General features: G+C 38.8%; 2 non-coding genes across 2 annotated transcripts; one reads left to right on the forward strand and one right to left on the reverse strand.

Moving 5' to 3' along the window:
- Window positions 1-4,580: 4,580 nt before the first annotated feature.
- Window positions 4,581-4,653, forward strand: TRNAK-UUU. Its single transcript has one exon. It is a non-coding gene; the product is annotated as a tRNA-Lys (tRNA).
- A 272-nt stretch (window positions 4,654-4,925) lies between these two features.
- On the reverse strand, window positions 4,926-4,998 carry TRNAK-UUU. The gene has a single exon. It is a non-coding gene; the product is annotated as a tRNA-Lys (tRNA).
- Between the last annotated feature and the right edge of the window lie 1,214 nt (window positions 4,999-6,212).

Below are 6,212 nucleotides of genomic sequence, written 5' to 3' on the forward strand. Positions count from 1 at the left end.
CTCTCTGCCCACCATAGAGTAGATTCTCGGTGCAGGAGAGAGAGTCGCGCGTGCTGGGCGTCTAAGAGTTGCTAGGTTTCAATACCGAACATTTCAGGAACTGACGGGGCCTCGTGGTATTTGCAGACGTGTCCTAGGAGATTGAAAAACTGAGAAGGGCGAAACCTAAAAGCATCATCAGAAGCAACCGTCAGTTCATCACAAAAGCCCCATTCCCTCTGTCCTTCAGTGTTATTATTACTCCCCTAAGGAAGCTGAAGAAGGGAAACAGCATCCTAGTGTTGTTGCTAATTGGAAGAGATAAAACTAGATAGACTCGGATCAGTACAAGCTATGTGGTAAATGCTAAAAGTGAGATGCAAAGAACAATGAGATGGAGCTTATATGGATCTCACAACCAGGTCATCTAATCTCTCCCAATGTAAAAGGCAGGCTGTCCTCAGCCTCTGCCGGTGCCAAACGGCATTACCTCCCCCAAATACCTCATTTTATTTCAGGTTAATTCTAAAAGAGGATTTTCTGAGCCCAATTATGTTACTTTGTAATTTCTATTGGTTTCCGTTCTGCACTTTGGAGAAGAATAAGGCTTCATTCTTCCCAATACAAATACTATTTAGTTATTTGAAGATAGCTACTGATGCAGGAGGGAGCAAATTTCCAGGAGTTGAGGGGGAGACCAAGCCCTGCATGGAGAGAAGAGGGTCCTTTGCCGGAGAGTGTAGAAAGAATTCAACACACACACCGAAGTTAGAGTCAAAAGGAAAGTTTATTAGAAAAGGAGTAACACTCCACAGAGTGTGGTCTCCTCTCAGAGGCAGAATGAGAAGGACAGAGTAAAGACACTGAGAGAGATAGTGAGAGACAGTGAGAGGAGCCAAGAGAGATGTGGAAAGGCAGTGAGAGACAGAGTGAGTGTTCAGGAATCCAGTTTATACGTCATTCTTTAGTTCCCATTTCCTTTGATATGGACATAACAGTGAGGAAGGGAAAGAGTATGTAGCAGTGAAAAGGTAAGAATACGTAGCATGAAATAGGAAAAGACTTTGTCGGTTCCTCTTTCCCCTTCACAGATGTGGGGAAGGGATTGTTAGCAATCCCAGTAGAAGTCTTCCTTTATTCTGAAGGTGTCCTCCTGGCCTGGCTATAGGGCTGATCAGCATATTGCAGTCTCTGAACGTAGCTTGATTTAACATTTTTAATTCTCTTGCTTCCTCCCTGCATTACTACCACGTCCCATCCCTAACTCTCCTTTGTATTTCTACAGGCTAAAAATTCCCTCCGAGGGTTCAACTACAGTTGACCCCTGAAATATAGAAGATGGTTGGGGGCTCCGGCCCGGGCAGTCAAAAATCTGCTTATAACTTTTGATTCCCCCAAAACTTAACTACTGTTAAATAAAATGCAACCAAGTAAATTTGAAGATCTAATTGGCTTATTAAGCGACTCACGAATACTGCAGTATCCCATCTAGCAACTAGAAGGGCGCTCTGAGGTGTTATACAAAATGGAAGATTTTTATAGGAAGAAAGATGAAGCAAGGGAGCTAATAATAAACACAAGAAAGGATTATTTGGGGGCCAACATACCTTTTCTTCTGGGGAAAGAGACCAGGAAGGATTTTTATCATGCAGATTAATTCTTCTTTCTGTGGGGGATGGAGAGGGCCCCTGTGACAGATTATCTTCCTGGTGCTTGACCAGAAAACTCCATAATGGTTGATTAAGATTGTTTGTCTAGGAGAGATTGCAACTGTAATTAGATCATGTATTAAATCTAGGTTTGGTTTTATGGACTGTCAGCACAAACCATGCTACTTTGGGCCTGTGGTTTTGTTTTTTTTTTAACACCACCAATAGCTTACTGTTGTCTGGAAGCCTTACTGATAACAGAATCGATTAACACATATATTGTATGTTATATGCATTAAATACTGTGTTCTTACAATAAAGCATGCTAGAGAAGAAAAAATGTTATTAAGAAAATCAGAAGGAAAATACATTTACAATATTTATTGATTAATCATGAATCGGTGGCAACCATGAGGGGAAAAAAATCTCTGTTCTTAACCATGTCCTATTCAACATATATCTATCAAGGCTTTAAATAGAGACTAAATATGTTGATCAAAACTCCAGGCAACGTTAACTGCAGCTCATCAGTTATTGAATTTAACACATTCTCTTTACCTAGAAAGTCTGACTCCTCCTCTAGACAGATTCCAGGTCTCACTGATTTTGGAATTTTCTAGGTTGGTGCGTGTAGGTGTTCAACAAGTATTTGTTGATCTTAAACTGAATTACATGACAGGATCATAATTCTAAGAGTTCAGGAGACAATAGGAAGAGACCTAAACTAACTAGATACTATTTTAAAGATACGAAACAATCTCCTGTTTGAGAATTTAAAATTAAAGTTAATTGCACAAGAGGAGAAATAGTTGACAGTGGTACACACAAAAAAGCCATTTTTTTTAAAAAAAAGGATGGTTGTTGACTTCAAGCTGTCTGGGAGCAACTGTGAAAAAGGAATTTATTCTTCAGCGCATTTACATAACTCTGGATCACCCAGCTACAGGGGAGGTTATGCCGGAAATAGAGTAAGGTGCAATGTGCAAATTAAGGAAAGCTGTTGCCCCATTTTATATTGCATGGATCTGTATCTAGTTCTAGCTCTGGGAGCCACATTTTAAACAGAGCAAACAGGTACTTGTTCAGAAGATGGCGACTAGGGTTGCAAGGGGGCTTGAAGCCATGCCAAATAAGAAATACAGTTGACTCTTGAAAAGCATGACCCTTGAACTGCACAGGTCTACTTATATATAGATTTTTTTCAATGCTTATTATGTGGCAGGCATTGTTCTAAACAATATATATAACTGTCATATAATTCTCACAATCATCCTATTGTCCTGATAATGTAGGGGGGAAGCAAGGGAATTAAAATTGTTAATAAAGCCACAATCAGAGAGTGCAACGTGCAGAAATCAACGCTGCAGCCAGGCCAGGAGGACACCTTCAGAACAAAGGAAAATTTCTGCTAGGATTGCTAACAACCCATTCTCCACACCTGTGAAGGGGAAACAGGAACCAAGAGTCATTCCCTATGGCTAAAACCATGGGGAACCTAAGGATTAAAGGCTGAGAACTGCCAGCAAGTCTTTCACTCTACATATTCTTACCTTTTCAAGCTACATACTCTTCCTGTTCCTCGCTGTATGTCTATATAAAAGGAAATGGGTTAACAAAGTCTTTTAAACTATAACTCACAGGAACTAAAGAAAGATATGTAAACTGAATTCTCTGAACAGTGCTTTTACTCTCTCTCACTGTCCCTCTCACTCTCTGCCTCTGAGAGGAGACCACACTCTGTGGAGTGTTATTCCTTTTCTACTAAACTTTCCTTTTGACTCTAACTTTGGCATGTGTATTGAATTCTTTCTTCACTCTCTGCCAAAAGGACCCTCTTCTTTATTTGGTGCAGGGCTTGGTCTGCCCCCAACTCAGAGAAATTTGCCCTGTTGTGCATCATTGAGACACAGAGAAGTAGCTTGCTCAAGGTCACCCAGTGGTAGTAAGGATTCAAACGGGGGCACCTAACTTAAGAACCCATGTAGAAGTATTTATGTAGAAGTATTTATCCTTTCAATTTCTCAATATATATAAATGCACCCTTAAAATTTTTTTGAAATATTTCCTAACAACAATAGTTCGCATTTACCCCCCAAGTTGTATTCTTCTATAGCATGATTAGTAATGGCTGTATAAGATTCTATATTAGGGCTGTACCATAATTTACATAGCCATTGATATATCTTTTCCATTTTTTTTTCAATTAAAATACTGTGATAGTCTCTCCTGTAATCGGGTCTTTTTGTACATACCTGATTATTTCTTTCTTTAGGACTAATTCCTAAGAGTGGAATTGCTGGACCAGAGCAATCACTCCTAAAGCAATTGGAATTCAGCAAATGGAATTAAGGGAAAGCAACATCAGCTAACAAAAACGCTTTCATGTCCCACTCTAAACCCCACGGTGGGTAATTCTCAACGCCAGTGCTGTAGCAGAGGGCAGTGTTCAGGTTACTGGTGGCTGTAGAGAAGAGCCTCCAATACCAAGATCAATAAAATCTCTTTGCTAGCATCTTCGACTTTCCCGACTCCGCGGCTTAATAGGGCTTCCGCCCCCATGGTCACTACTGGTGACCTCTGGGGTTTGCTGTCGCTTAAAATTACAAGACAATCTCGCCATACTTCTTCAGAGTCCTTTCTCCCACTTTATACTACACAGTTCAATCCAATAGCTTCAGAACAGCATATTTGTATTCTCTTAGACTTTTCTTTTTCTGTTGTCGAGTAGGTTTTAGAACTGATATCCACTCTATTTTCAATAGTATAATAGATCTGATGTCACTATGGAGCTTCAAAAGTGGCATGATTTAGGTCTTGTGTTTTGCTTTGGCACACGAATCTGGAACTTTCTTGGGTTAAAATAGTGTCACGAAATGCAGGCGAAAGCAATTGATTAGACAGGGGTCCTTGTTCTTATGTAAGGTGTTGTGGTACAGCCGCTTTGCGGCGAGGGCCCGGATAGCTCAGTCGGTAGAGCATCAGACTTTTAATCTGAGGGTCCAGGGTTCAAGTCCCTGTTCGGGCGCTTTGCTTTAATTTTGGTCTTTACCTTTTTTTTTTCCCCTCAATTATTAGCAATCTGAGAAAAAAAAATTATTTCTCGCTGGAAAAGCACCGTGCAAAACATGCTTTCCCAGAAACTAATTTTTACAGTCACTTTTTTCTGCCGAGAACATTTTTACCTAGCATGTTCTGAAATCAATAAAAAATCACATGAATTCAATTTAAAATATAAATAAATTCGAACGTTGGGATTATCGTGTATTTGGTAACCTTAAGGGCACGAAAAACTACAAACGCCCGAACAGGGACTTGAACCCTGGACCCTCAGATTAAAAGTCTGATGCTCTACCGACTGAGCTATCCGGGCGCTCTGAGAACAGTTTAACTTTCTGTTTACTTAATATAATTCGAATAAATGGCGTCAAAAAATTAAAGCTAGATTTCAATTCGATTTAGAGTATTTTTTCAGCAAAATAGAGAAAAATAAACATTTGCTTTTCTATTTTCTCTCCACTTACTTAATAAATGTGTTCTTCAAGTTCTTTGACATTTCATGTTTGATAAATTGTCAGTATCTACTAAACTCTCTAAAACTAAATGATAGTAAATTACAGAAAAACGGGCAACTAAGATGAATAGTGAATATTTAGAAATAGAGTTGCAACCTCTTTATTGTAATTCTTCTGTCTTCCATCTATCATTTTCCTGATAGGACCTCTTAATTTCAGTTATTCTACTGAAACGATTTACAGTATCTTTTCCTTTAATGAAAAATACATTTCCATTCACTAGATGATATAGCTGTTAGATAAGCATTCCTTAGCACAACAGAAGGAAAGACACATTTGACTTATGAGCTAATGTAGGAAAATAGAAGTGACTGGAAATGTAGTTCTGAATTTACATTAAAAGGAGAGCTTAGACCTTTAATTTAGATTTTGATTAAAATTTTACCTTTCCCTGTCTTGCAGACAAGCTGCAGTTTTCAAGTCAGACTAACAAGATGAATCCTTCCAAAACAGTAAATAGTGTGCACCGCTGGGAGCGACACACAATATTAAGAATAACAATCTCTAGATCAGCCTAGTTTTCCTAAAATCAGTTTCATCAACTCTGACGCATAGGGTGTGGAACAGAGGATTATGAAATTTCAAAGACTGATAAGGGAATTCATTTTTGTTTCTGGGAACTTAAGGCTTCTGAATACAATGAACAACAAAATAGCTCAGCCTCATTTGGAGAAATTTCTTTCCTACAATTGTCTGATTCTTTCAGAACAAAGACCCCAAAATTGTGTGATCTTGAACAGGACTGAGTTTCCACACTTATAAAATGAGGGAAATTGATTAGATGACCTGTAAGATACTTTCTAAATGTAAAGTCTTAGCAATCTGTTACTTTTCCCATTGTAGCTAAGATTAGAAGTGGCAAACTCAAAATGCAATGAGAAGGAATGGTTTAACTGAACAAACATTTATTGATCAGCTATTACGGCTTAAGCTCTGTGCTAGCTCTAGGGTCAGAGATATATAACACGGATCCTGCTCACAGAAGGCAGACATTTCAGCAAACAATTTTAAC

Source organism: Pteropus alecto, unplaced genomic scaffold (genome assembly GCF_000325575.1).
Source record: "Pteropus alecto unplaced genomic scaffold, ASM32557v1 scaffold359, whole genome shotgun sequence".
NCBI classification, from domain to species: domain Eukaryota; kingdom Metazoa; phylum Chordata; class Mammalia; order Chiroptera; family Pteropodidae; genus Pteropus; species Pteropus alecto.